Genomic DNA, 14,794 nt, shown 5'->3' with positions numbered 1-14,794 from the left:
TGCCCCACCATTCCCCCCCTTAAGTCTCGCCCAACAGCTAGGATTATAAAGGAGGCAGGTACCCATAGACTTCCTGTTTTTGTGTCTGCTCCCGCGTTTGGAACTTTGCAGTCATGGTTGCCAATCTGGCAATTTAGCCATTCTCGAAGACATAGTGTAGAGTGTGGAGCAGGTCTTTCTGCTGATTAGAGTTTTCTTTCTCTATTTATGGATTTCTGGAAAGTAGATTCCCTCCTGCCTGTGCTACATCTACTATACCTGTGTTTAAGGGCAGTCCCAGCACCAGGATAGGTGTGTCTGGAGAGAGGGTCCAGACTCCTTCCATGGTGCTGCCTAACTCACCCTATGCCTTCTAGTGGGTCACTTGCATCTTTCTGGGTTTCCCTGGGCCACCTTTCCTACTTAGCTACGCTGCATGTCTTAGGGCACACATTGGACTTCCTTCAAGCCCTGTATCTGGTGCAAGCAAACAGCCTTGTTCCCATCAGGCTGGTTGCTTGCTTTACTTGCAGTCTCTGCATCATTGCTTACTTCCCTGGTGCTTTGAGCAAGGTGGTGCCTAGTATTGTTACAAGTGGGGTAGTTTCTTCTGTTTGTTTATCACACTGTTTATATTTTCAAAGCTGTTCTACTTGGCTTTCTTCCTGGCTGTTATTTGCATATCAGGATGCCACTGTCTTCAACTGTTGTGTATGAATCTGTGCTGGGCTCTTGATGTTGGCTTCCTTCCCCCATGCTGCCTGATTTTATTATTTTGTGGGTATGAGTCTCCATGTGCAGGCTGCATTGCAGGTAAGTGCTCCGCATTTGCCCTGTCTTGCTCTCTGTCTGCTTGACTACCGAAGGATCCTGTAGAGTTGTGTTGTGGAGAGGATGTCTGGTTCTGGATGTTCATGTCAGTGGCTGAGGCATGGTTTTTGAGGTGCCCCTCTATCTACTTAAGCTTTTATGGGTGGATTGTCATTACATTGTGATGAAGCTTGTAGACAGGTGTTTTATTACAGTGAATCTCACAGATTACAATAGCATACATGGACTTTGGTGTTAGCTTCCCCATGTGACAAACCCTTCGGGTGGAAGATTTGCACATTAAAGAATCCATGTGTGCCATTTTAGGAGGGGTTGTGTGTTGTTTTACCAAATGTAACTTTGTACACATTTGTGGTTTTGTGACTACTGACAAAGGAGCATTGACTTTTCTCAAACATTAACTTGTTTGAGTAAAGATTTTAATTGGGCCTGAGCCATATGCTTCCACTCAAAGTAATGCCTGTATTGCCCTTTTTGCATTCTTGAATAGTTTAGCTTAACACGGAAGAACTGAGTTAATGGAGTTGACTAGCAATTTAGGAAGAGTATTGTGTTGATCAGTTTATTATGTAAAAGTTATGATAAAGGCAGAGGGTCTGCTATATATTGTGAAAGCCATAAGTTAAATCAATAGACCTTTAATGGCGGTTTCTCATTATACTATGCTAAAGCCTATTGTAAGGCTCTGGGTTGCATGGATTTTCATAGATTACTGTAATAGGAAAGATTCCAGATTTTAGTTATCTCTACGACAAAGCCCTGGGGTTTGAAGATTTGCACAGTGAGAATCCTAGTAGGCCCTCTTCAGAAGGCTTGTATATTGGTTTATTTTGGTACATATTTCAAATTTTATGACTCTGTGCTTGATGAGTACTGTTGGTGATTTGCCCTTTCTGCAGATTCAACCCACATTTGTTTGCATTTTAGCTGAATTCTATTTTGGCTGGCTATGGAACTGTGCATTCTTTACCTCACTAACCAGTATTCCAGGGTTTGTGCTACTCCTTTCAACATGGTGAAACTGGCATACCCCTAATTGCCATATTTGACATACCTCTAAGTCGCTATTATATGGTGTCCACAGAGTACCCAGCGCCTGTAAGGTAAATGTCACCAGTGGGCTGCAGCAATAATTGTGCCACCCAATGCAGTGGCACTGCAAACATGACTGGAGGCCAGTTACCAGCAGCCCGACTTGGTGCAGATTTAAACTTGAAATTCAAATTGCCAAAATAACTCCCTTTGACAGGCCAAAAATCCTCCTTTCAAATATTTCTCACTCACTCACGAGATACTTTATTTCAGCCTCAGTAAACCTTAAAAGTACAGATAAAACATTAAAAAAAGCAGTACAATTGATCAGTATAAGAGTTCTTAGATACACATTAAAATATGGAAACATTGATATTGTTAAAAAACTATTAAAGGAACTGATAGGAGCGAAGTATCTCAAGCATACGGTACAAAATGTGTGTACATTAAAATTGAATAAAAATACAGAGTCCCAAATCGTAACGGGCGCATGGAGTGGGTAATTAAGACTTGAGCTTTCTTTAGAACCGTGCAGTGAGCACACCACATTGAGAACAGGTAGCGGGAAATTGAGTAAACAATTGGCAAGCCAGTGTCATATTTGAGGCTCCTATAATCCTGTAAGCAGTGAGGGGTTCCAAGATTCCTACAAAGCTGTCATAGCCAACAAACTCTTATTGTCTTGTAGGTGGGGGAGAAAAACAGCACATGCAAATCAGTCTTTGTGTAGTTTTTACATGACGGGCAGTCTTTTGTAGCCCCCCCCCATTTATAAGTAACAGCACATAAAGGGAGTACAACATACCTAAACTGCATATAGAGTTTTTTAGCAAGGGAAGGCTGTATATCATCTATGCTAGATTCTAAGGTGTATTGCAGTTTGACTCCTAAGAAGAATGATGTAAGTGTGCCTGTCCTCAGGCCCCTCAACAATAGATTGAGGTGATGGTCTTTAATGTTTTTTATCAAGACTGTTCTTGGTGTGGCCAAGGAGCTCTCTTCCGGACTAACCCATAGATCCCCCTTTCCAATGGATAAAAAGGAATTCTTAATAAAGGTGAGCCAGGGGATTTTGCTAGCTCCCCTGAGGTTTACCACCTCCCTTAATTCCTCCCTTTACAAGGATAATTCTGGGGTGCTCCATAGACGATGCCAATAGAGAAGAGGTCTAAGCGCGACCTCCAGAGACATTGGGCTAACACCCAAATCCATTTGGAGCGGAGTTAGAGTGGTACTACTGGGAAGTCCCAAAAACTGTCTAAGAAACGAGTTTTCAATCCTCGCAAGTTGTTCGGATGACCTGTGGCCCCATAACTACGCTCCATACAGGGTCGCCCCTCTGGCTTACGCCTTGTATATTTCCAGCACCAGCCCCAGCACCTTGTGAACACACGTTCTCTGCTGTTCAGCAAGGACCCCAGACGTTTGAGTCAGCTTTAAAGAGGCCTTCTTAATTTGGTCACCCCAGTCCATTTTTTCATTAAGTGATAATCCCAAATATTCACATCACGAGACTCTTTCTAAAGATACCCCTGATAATTGTGGGTTAGGTCATTTGGAATGCCCTGCGTTGAACACCATGGAGCAGATTTACAATAACTGACGCATCCCTGCATATCAGCAGGGATGCGCCAGTTATTGTGCGTCACGGCTGCGCCTCCATGGATGAGCCGCATTTACAATGCGGCGCACCATGGGGCAAAAATGGACAGCTGCGTGACGCATCTGCTACCGTTATGCACGGCGCATTGCTGGAGTTGCATTGCAAGCGCAACGCAGCTCCAGCAAGGCTCGGGGTGCATTATCCTGAAAATGCTGCATCAATCCTTACGCCTGCTTCAAGCAGGCGCACGGTTTTGACGCAGCATGGCCTTAAAAGTGACTGAGTGAAATCTTGTAGATTTCACTCTGCCACTTTTAGGAGGTATTCCTGTGCCGGAACGCAACCCCCCCTCTTTGACGGAACACCTACATGTGGCGCAGGGCTTTACAACGTGACATCTCCCAGATGCGTCACATTGTAAATACCTGGCAGCATGGCAGTGGCTTTGTGGCGCCGCAGCACCGCAAAAGTGACAAAACTGCAGCATAAAAGGTTCTTGTAAATCTGCCCCCATATATTTTGTTTCCTGGGTATTAATTTCCAGGCCCCTATTCTTGCACAATAAAGGGAAGATATCCAAGACCCTTTGAATACCCATCGGTGATTTTGACAGCAGGAGGGTATCATCTGCGAACATCAGGGCAGATACCTTGTGGCCCGCTAACCTTGGAGCATCTTGATCCCCTTCCACTAACAATGCTCCTATTAAGCCATTAATAAAAAGGCAGAAGAGGGTAGGGGCCAGAAGACACCCCTGTCTCACACCTCTCTCTATGGGTATACAGTCAGTGAGGTCTCCATTCTTCCCATGTCTGATTTGGGCATAGTTGTTCACATGCAATATTTTCAAGATCTCGCATAAATACGTGGGCACACCCAGATAAGATAGGATAGCCCAAAGTTTTTCCCTGGGAACTAAATAAAAGGCCGATTTTAGGTTCCCAATGATCATGTGGAGACTGCCACCCTCCAGGATCACTGTTTTCCAGTGAAATAGTTGCAACCTGAAAATGTGATCAATTGTGGTCGTTTTTATTCGGAAGCCGGCCTGATAGGGAGTAAGAATGGAGAACTCCTCCATTACGTTCTGCAAACGGTCCAGAAGCACTCGGGCAAAGATTTTTTGTGCAACTTCTATAAGGCTAATGGGCCGGTAGTTAGCTGGATGGAGGGGTGATCCCTTCTTGAAAATAGGGATGATTTCTGCCCCTAGCCATGTTGTGGGGATCTCCATTCCCTTGTAAATAGCATTGAAAATGCTCCATCGGTACGGAGCCCAAACTCTATGTTCAGTGCGATAGAGGTCTCCTGGGATCTTATCTAACCTCAATGCCTTTACAGGGATTATTCGAGCAATAGCAGCCATTACCTCTTTTAAAGTTATTGCAGGAATTTCCGGATGAGCTGGGATTAAAAGAGGAATGTAACTTTCAGATTGCTCCTAGTGCCCTCTGGCCTGGTGTAAAGTGACTGAAAGTGGGCCCTCCAGACCTCGTCACCCAGGTTAAGTTCAATAGCGGGTTTGTCCTCTTTTGAATCTGTGCTTATCAGTTTCCAGAAGGTCCTCATATACCTCTTATTTAGAACTTTTTTTAAACTCTCCCATCCACTTCCGACTCCTTTTTGGCATGCTTAGTTGTGTGTTTATATAATAGCCTGCTTTCCTCAATTGCCAGCTTGCCATTGGATTTAATAGCTGTAAGCAGGGTTGTCTTAGCCTTTCGGCATTTATCATTGTACCAGGAATGTCTGGATATATTCCCCTCCTTTACTTGTACTACATAGGAGAAACTATTCGCGAGGGCTGTCACTAAACCCTGATGGCTTTCTGCAATTTCATTACGTGGGCAAATAGAAGCTTCAAACTTGCTCAATTGGGTGGCTACCTCCAGATAAGGTGAGATTATTTGGTAGAGTGAAGATAGTCTATCTTGGGATTCACATAAGGTACCCCATCTTACTCTCCTCCTGCAACTAGGTAGAATTTTTCAAATATTTATAAAACGCTCCTTATGGCAGAATGTGTGGTATTTAAAAGCTGGACATGTAAATGTTAATGTTAAACATGAAAATTACTAGCACCTCAAAGCTATTTTCTAGCTGCCCCATTGGGATACAATATTAAGTTAAATAAATGTTATTCCACCTAGGAATAAAGCTACAAATTAAATGTTTTTACTTTTTGAAATATTTATTACAAGCCCAATTCACTGGTGAAGTTTGATTTGTGATACATATTATGGACAGATGACTTTTAAAAAAGTCATCTTTTCCCTGCCGAAAGCCAATGGAAGCTAAAACTTTTTGCTCTCTCCCTTCAGCCTCCCAGTAATTAGCATTACAATGGATGTGAATGAAGTGTGAACTTGCACCAAGGAACGGGACAATAAGCCTTGGGTGTGGGAAAGTGTTGTTGTTGTGCTCTTGACAGAATGGCCTGTGGACTGGGCCCAAGGGCATGATTTACTTCAAACAGGTCTTTAACAAACAGATGTTTTTTTAACACCAGATTGCACCCTTCTTTTGTCCCTACAGCCAGACCATCCGCTATCACAGTCAGCCTCTTGTTGACATCACAGTGTCAGTTCCTGCTGAAGTGTCATAACCTGCTTCACAGGTCTGCTGGGGGTTTTCATATGACCTGGGAGGAAAATGGAATGCCAAAATAATGTTTGTGAATGGTTGCGGACAGCTTAATTTTGCCCTATAAGACTTCTGTCTCTGAGTTTGTAGTGGGTACAGGGACCAGATCTTAGGGTTAGATGTTGGAGACACTAGGATTACCATAGTACACTCCACATACAACCCAGACTGGAGGGTTCAAGTTTAATGTGTCCAAATACTTTGTCCATTTTGAAAATGCCGAAATTGGGTAGGGTTAACCCGGTAACCTTTACACCACTGGTTAGGACATCCCCAAGGGGTCATTCCCATCCATTAGCTTGTGCCCGGCATATAGGTGGAATCTCTAGACACCCAGTCCAGAGCAGCCCTGGACCTGTGAAAGATCAGAAGAGGACTGCACCAGCTGTCAGAGAGCTGAGAAAAATCTAGAAGACTCAAACTGCTTTCCCTTTTGCTCCCAGGACAAAGAAGTGGACTCCAAGGGTTAAAAGACTGACCTCTTGTTAAAGCTACAGGGGCACAGCTACAGGAGGCTTTTTCTTGCAACTGCCCTGCTGAACATAGGCAACTAGACCTGGGCTGGACCCTTTTGTTGGCCTCTGTCTGCCACCTTGTGAATCTCTAAGTACCTCCCTTGAGATCCTAAAAGACTTTGGAAGTGAATTGATGTATTGCAACTTAAAGAATTAAAGTCAAAAGGCAAAATCTTTGACCAGGATGAACCCGGCTATGGTATCCAGCCCGCTCTTCATCGTGGTCAGCATCCAATTGCACCAAGGTCCTGTTCTACCTGAATTATTGACTATCATTGACACTGTGTTTTTTGGTGCTATTTCTAATTAAAATTTAAAATTCATATCTCAGTACCCCTTATTGTAGTTTTTACTATTTTTGCGTTATTTTGTTTATTACATTTTACTCTATATTTGTACTTTCTTTTGCGTTTATATTGATTCGTATTTTGACTGCATTACTGTTTAACCCTTTCGATGCTGATGACGAGCTCAGCTCGTCATCACCCACGGGTGTCGTGTGCTGATGACGAGCTGAGCTCGTCATAGTGCCACTAAAATGGCATTTTCCAGCACACAGCGGGAAAACGCCTAGCAGCCAAGAGGTTAAGTACTGTATAAATACTTTACACATCGCTTCTAAGTTAAATAGCTACCAGAGGTTGCGCTCAAGTTTTTTTTTAGAAATTTTAGTGGTTTACCCTGTAAAGCATAGTATTGTGATTAATACTTGAAGTGGGTACTTACCCACATAAATAAGAACCGAATTACTTCTAGTTACCTTGAGGGAAAGCTTATGCTCAATACAGTAGGCCTAAATTGATCATGGTGATGAGCCAAAATGATAAGGGATTAGATCTCTTTGGTTCAATGTGGAAGGTTATTTCCAATGCCATAGGTCTAATCTGTTTATCAATAGAAAATGATAGCATATGTAGTCGTACTGACTAATTTATTAAGAAAATTAAATTTTATGTGAAAGCCAATAGCTTTTACAGATGGATTGGTGTTACATTGTATTAATGCCTATTGGCAGGCATTTTCTTATATATAATCTCACATATTAATTTAGTGAGCAAAGATTTTGGTGTTGGGTGCTTCGTTTGACAAATCCTGGGGTTAGAGATGTACTGTGAAATCTTTGCTTGATCCCCTTGCTCACTTTGCCACTGGATTCAAGCAAGCCGGGCTGAAGACGGCTGAAATGCCAGAAACTGGTCCTCAAAAGCTTGTTTCCGGTTCAGGCAAGGCATGGCTTGGCAGTTTGGGCTGGACTGTTCCAATGAGGCACAGGGTCAGACTGATTTGCATATGGCCATGTCTGAACTAGGGTGGCAGAGTTGGCTAAAGAACGGTGATGGATTAAACCCAGATCTGTTGACTGGGTGTGAGTGTTTGATTAGTTCAGATGCTCCGTCCATCACCACCCCCTTTTGTACCGCTTTGATCCTCTAAGGAGGGCCTGGCGTCAGTGCCTGCACGGCTTTTATATGGGGGAAAAACATGAAAAAACCCTACATACATAGAGGATCCTGGGGTTGGCCTTCTTCTGTGTGTTTGATCGTCATTCCCTTTCTACTCCCCCCCCAGGACAACACATCAGATGTGGTAATGGGTTAGATTATTTCTACCATTGTCTCTATTGCCCTTTGAGTAACAGTGTATTGCCTGATCACACATGCACATTTGTCTGAAAATGAGTGTGCCTCAGTGTCTATAATAAGATTTTTCTATTTTGTCCTTTGATAGTCCCGTCAACTCTTTCCATCTCTTTTTTAAAGAGTATGCTGTAGCTCCCCATACAATTCAACGGAACGCTCATTTATGCTTAATTTCATCTGTGGTTTGCTTCATCCTGTGCGGCGACTCTTTCTAAACTTGACAGCTATCTTGGGATGGGATTGTTCATAGTGTATAAATGTTTTACCATTCCAAGATGGCTATCATTGTTACAAGCAATACTTTAGGTACCTTTGATTACTACAACAGTGATAGACTATACACTTTTGCATTCAAAGATATTTGCCCTGTGTGATGTTTACTCAGCGGACATCTTGCAATTGTACTGTGCATAGTGTACTGTTGTTTTGTCACTCCAAGATTTCGAACAAGTTGCCTCTAAATGTGGCAGCTGTAAAACTACCATAATGTACATCGCCATTGCAAAACAGCCACCTGTCGCTTTGTTAAATTTAATTTTTTTATGTAAACTATATGCCAACCAAGATTACCTTGTGACATGCTTTGTTTTATACTATAATGACAAGCTTAGAAGAGAGAAGCAAGGGTGCAAAAAGCCTGAGAGAGCCTGGCATTGTTCACCTTAGGACAAACCTTCCTACAAACACTCCATAAGTATTTATCAAAAAAACGTTAAGGGATGCACCTAAGAGTTTCATGGCTGATAGGATTCAAAAGTCTGGCTCTTCTACTAAATAGATTTTCAATACCCTAAATTAATTCACACAGCCCGATTCTTGCAGACTATTGACCCCTGCCTCTCCTAAGGTGTGCAAATTGTTGTCCTCCTATTTTTATGACAAGACTAGTAAAATATGTGAGGATTTTTACGGCTAGATAAAGTCTCTACCTGGCGTAGCATGGTACTTCCTCCATCCTCCTGATGCTTTGTGTCAGCTGGGAAGGTTTTCCTTTATTTGCGCTGAGGACGTTTGTGGCTTGATATCCTCAGTTAAGTCTGGGTCCTTTGATGATCCATGACCGCTCCATCTGCTTTCTCCTTACTCGTCTGATTGTGTCAAATTTTACTGATCTCTTCAATCTTTCACTAACAATGCCCAAGGTGCTAAGAAATTGGAAATATCCCCATGTCTCCCCAATTTTAAAGAAATACATAGCTGACCCTGCCATCCTCTTTCACTATTACCCTATCTCACTGCTGTTGTTCCCCATCAAAATGATGAAGAAAATGATCAACAAACAAGTGTATTAAAACTAAAAGACCAATTACATAATGGACATCTCCCAGTCCGGTTTTAGGGCAGCCCTCAACACAAACACTACTCTTTTGGCAGTTACTGATGCCATCAGGACCGGCTTGGATGAAGGAAATCCCACTGTGCCTATATTATTAGGCCTTTCCACAGCTTTTGATAGGTCTTTGATGCAGCCTTGATTGAGATGCTTTTCGACATCAGGGTTCACTTACAGGCCCTTCTCTGGCTGAGGGACTACCTAGAGGGCAGATCTCAAGTGGTTTTCATCTCCCCTTTTCAATCTAAGGCTGTAAGCAGGGCACGAGTCGAGGGACCACACGGGTGGACAGCATCCCCCCACTTATTTTACAAGGTGGACGCCATCCCCCCTGCTCAAAAGCTGGACCATCTAAGGCACGAATGAGCTACCTATCAAAGTTCCGCTTTATCCTTTGCTGTGTCCATGACTGGGAGGCCGGGACGGAGCGGGGATACATTGCTATTGGCAGGCCAGGCGTGCAGCGCTCTTTGAGCTCAAAGGGCTTCAGCCCCCCTCCCACCCCGGGCTGAGACAGCTTCCCGGGCACACACACAGCCGCACCCGAGTACTTCACAGGTCTTTAAAAGACCATTTGCTTATGAATGAGACTTTGTTGTTTTTAACTCCTTCTTCGTGTCCCTGCATCTCAACTCTGCATATTGCTGGAAGAATCAGCTCCCACAAGGGCCATGACTATACGCATGGGTTAGTGTCTGAGCGCCCAGCTGCTTCCTCTTATCAACCACTCGTGCTGGAGTAAGAGAAAGGACTGTTTTTGGCATCTCAATCCTCCCTCAATTTGTTCCTTTTTTCAATATGTACTACACATAATGCAGGTGCCCACCCGCTTCAAAGCACTGCTAACGTTGGCAAAAATGGGGAACGAGGCTGTGAAATGGACAGAGCTTTGCTCAGGATCACACATTTAATCAGATGGAGAACCTGGGAATACTCTCGACAGGCAGGGCATTCATTTTACTAGTACGGAAATGAGCAAAGAGACCCTGGAAATGCAGGCGGAAAGTGCAAACATGTGGCTCACTGCGGACCCTCTTCAGTTTTCCAATTCTTTAGAGAAGTAAAAACGACAAGGAGAGGGTTTTACTTTAATCAGGAAAGAGGACTTTCCTGCTGATTGATTATTCTAATTATCCTAAACTTGAGGAACAGTAGGCTCGGGGTGCTGTCTCAAAAGTCACCAGCAGAAGAGAGATTACAGCTTTTTCACTCCTGAAGGCCTCAAAGTGCTTAAAGAAAGTGAATTAACTTTAGGGAGAAAAAGAGCTATTCTGGGGCTGTAGCAGCGGTACATATGGCTGTTAAGGCCACAGACTGGGTATTGTAGCCAGATCTTTGGGGCCTCCTGTGGGTAATTGCTCCATCCTTATAGCTTGCAACAATTTCCAGAAGGATTCAAAGAAGAAGGATGCCAAAAGATGGGCCACCAGAACTGGAAAAGCTTCAATGTAAAAGGTTAAACCTGAGACTCCCAGCATGAGTAGCTTTCTCAGAGAAAAATGGTGGCCCGGACATGATACTTCATTTGTTTTAACATGGCCTTTCTTCTTTGTTTACATTAATTATCCTATAAGGGAGCAGCAAGGCAGCTCTAGAACACATTTTAAAGTGTTTTATGGTGTGGCTTGACAGCGCAGCTATCACAGACAATAAATTGGAATCCCTACAGGGCTTTGGTTCAGCCCACATGTTGGGAATCTGGATTAAATGCATTGGTTGAGCAGAAAATGCTTGATTCCACTTGCGCCCCAATTTAGAAAAGAGTTGGAAGCTCACCACTTTTATGAATACCAGAACAAAATGTATTAACCATCCCCAACTCAGTTCCTGCTCCACTTACTAGTTGGCTTTATGGTTGTCTTTCAGCGCATACAGCACTCCACTGCTTCTCTCTTCGCTGTATAGAAATAACATATACATACATGTATAAGAGGGCACGAGTCGGGGGACAATGAGGGTGGACGGTGTCCCCCCACTTATTTTACAGGGCAGCTGCTGGCCTATAATTCATGAAAGACAGCATGGAGAGTCACTTAAAAGTGGGACAATTTTCTGTATTTATCCAGTTTTTAAAATAAATGCAGATAGAAAATACATTGTTTTCTGTCTGTATGTATCTGTAAAAAAATCTGTGAAAACGGGGAGCCTTACACATCAGTATCCTGAAAACTTGGCATGCCCTGTTTTAGTATGCCTCGCTTACAGCACTTAATGGCTTGACTAATGTAGTTGTACGCCAAGCTTCATCCAAATTTGGGTTCTTAATTCCTCCATACAGGGACCTTAACCCCTTCCCTGCTGATGACGAGCTGGACTCGTCATAGCACACAGTGGACGTGTGCTGATGACGAGTCCAGCTCGCTCGTCATGGGCCCCTCCCTCGGGGGAAGCGCTGGCACTCCCCCGTGTGTGTTAGATTTTGCCTTCACAAAGTGGGATGGCAGCGGAAGAGCTTCCGCTGCCACCCCGACCCCCCCATGAGAATCCCATAGCGCGCTGACGACATCAGGGAGTCCCCGACGCTCGGGAAGCCATTTACTTCCTGAGCGTTGTTGGAGAAAGGTCGGTGTTTTTGATCCTGGGGGGGTTTTGGGGCCGCAAGGAGGCATCAGGGGAGAGGAAAGAGATTTTCCTCTCCCCTGATGTCTCTTTCCAGGACATTTATACACCTCGATCGCGCACAGCGTCACGATCGTGCGGCAGAAATGCCCCCACTAGCACCAGGGATTTAATTTTAGAATGTAGGAAGCGACCCCTTGGGAAAGGGTCGCTTCCAGGTGGGAGCCACAGTTTAATTTGATTTTCTGCCATACCTGGGGGCAAATCGGCCCGTTTTTTCGGCCGTTTTTTCCCCCGGTGGGGGGAGGGGCAGAAAATCTCCATTAGCACCAGGGATTTCATTTTAGAAATGGAGGAAGTGACCCTTTGGGCATGGGTCACTTCCAGGTGGGGGCCAAATTTAGATTTAATTTCCTGCCCTCTGGGGGCAAACTGGCCCGTTTTTCATCCTTCTTGCCCCCAGGGGAGTGCAGAAAAACGCCACTAGGCACCAGAGATTTTTGTTATGACATTTTCAATAGAATAGAAGCGACCCCTTGGGCCAGGTATGCTTTCAGGTCGGGGCCTATATATATATATATATATTGATTTTCTGCCCCCCCCGGGGGTAAATAGGCCTGCATGTTTGGTTGTTTTGCCCAGAAAATGCCACTAGGCATCAGGGATTGTTTTGAGGCCATTATGTTTGTAATGGATGCGACCCCTTGGGCAAGGGTCGCTTCCTAGAGGGGACATTTTTTAAGAATGTTTTTCTGCCCCCCCCCTCCCCCAGGGGCGAATTGGCCCATTTGTTTGGCTGTTTATTGGACTTTCTGGCCCACTAGGCCCTAGGGATTGTGTTTTGTAGTGTGTGGAAGTGAGGCATTGGGCAAGGTTCGCTTCCAAATGTGGTTATATTTTTGGATGTTTTTTTCTGCCCGCCCCCCCTTGGTGCCAGTCGGTCTATTTTTGTCCTTACTCCCCCCGTGTGAGGGGGGTACAGTAAGGACAAAAAGATTGACTGGCCTCAAAGGTGGCGGGCAGAAAAAAACATCCAAAAATATAACCAGTGTCTTGGTGGAAAACTTCACCTAATCCCCATTGGTCTCAGCCATATTTGAAGGCCCATCTGGCCCAATGTCCATTTGGGTGGCGAAAGTGTGTGTTATATTTTTTATTGTTATATTGTTTGTGAAATGTACTAGTGATTTTTTTATTTCTCTATTTCATTCTAGTTCAAGGCTTTTGCTGTTTGGATTGTTGTATGTTGCGGTTCGGTTACTGCTGGTTTTGCAGCTTCTGTAGTTGCATGCGCTTGGTAAGTGAATGTATTTTGTACTACTTACTCTAAAGTAGTTTAATTTCCCTAGATGAATGTGTTTTTGTAAATGGTGTAGTAATAGCAGTTTGTTTGGCTTCTTTGATTTGATTGTCAAAATCTTTTTTGCATTAATGCTTGATGTGTACTTTGTTGTCTAATGTGTAATTGTTTTTTTTTTTCTTTGTAGTGGGATATCATTGCTTTTTGCTGTGTTTCAGCAGAATAGGTGCTGGTGAGTGTAGCTATCTTTGGTAAGAGTTATATTGTTTTGGAGTGTATAGATCTTTATGTAAAAGCCTTACCTTGTTTACTACTTACTTTGCACAGTGTTGGTTGTTGTTGACTTGTTTGTGCAGTCTCCTTTCTTAATAAGGATAACGGCTAGCCACAGGATTACTGCTCAGCAGGTTGTTGCTATGCTTTTTGACTCTTCCTCTGACCTTGATTCAGAGACTGACTCTGATTCGGAGGCAGAGGTTGGAGGGGAAGATTCAGGCAGTGAGTTTTCTCTTCACATGGAATCATCGGATGATGATGATTCTTCTAGTGCTGATGAAGTGCCTGTGTTAGAGGAGGACATTGATGTGCCGGTAGTGCCACAAGAGGCATCTGGGCTGCAAGGTTTCCCTTTGGTGTACGTCGGCAAGAGGCACCTGGGCTGCAGGCTGCGCCCAAAAGGCTTCACATTGCTGTGGTGCGGCAAAGGGCATCTGGTGCTGCTAGGCTTCCCATTGATGTAGTGCGGCAGAGGCATCTGGGGCTGCTAGGTTTCCTGTTGGTGTAGTGCAGCAAGAAGCATATGAAGCTGCTGGGCTTCCCGTTGGTGTAGTGCGGCAAGAGGCATCTGGGGCTGCTAGGTTTCCCGTTGGTGCAGTGCAGCAAGAAGTATCTGAGGCTGCTAGGCTTCCCGTTGGTGTAGTGCGACAAGAGGCATCTGGGCTGCAGGCTTGGGCTGCTGCACTTCCCGTTGATAGTGATGGCCTCTGGGTTGCCCCTGGCATGGTGCAGACAGCATTGCCAAACTTTACTGGTGTTCCATGGTGTAGAGTGAATACTGAGAATTTTCTGCCGATACATTTTTTAAAGTTGTTTATGGACAATGTGTTTTTGGCAGAGATTGTAGAGCAGACTAATTTGTATGCAGAACAGTTTTTGAGGGACAACAGTGCCAACCTTAAGCCCCTTGCTAAGGAAGCCATCAATGTCTTCATATTGGTCCACTAGTCTCTTGATGGCAACAGCTATATTTCCAGCAGTCATGAGTCGTGATCGGTATTTGCTTCTGCTTCGGATGATGCATTTTGTCGATAATGGTTTAACGTTGCCACGAGATCAGCCTGATTGTGACCGACTTTTTAA

The sequence above is a fragment of the Lissotriton vulgaris genome, chromosome 6, assembly GCF_964263255.1.
Source record: "Lissotriton vulgaris chromosome 6, aLisVul1.2, whole genome shotgun sequence".
Taxonomy (NCBI): Eukaryota; Metazoa; Chordata; class Amphibia; order Caudata; family Salamandridae; genus Lissotriton; species Lissotriton vulgaris.
The sequence above is the reverse complement of the archived record's forward strand: the minus strand, read 5'-3'. Positions refer to the sequence as shown.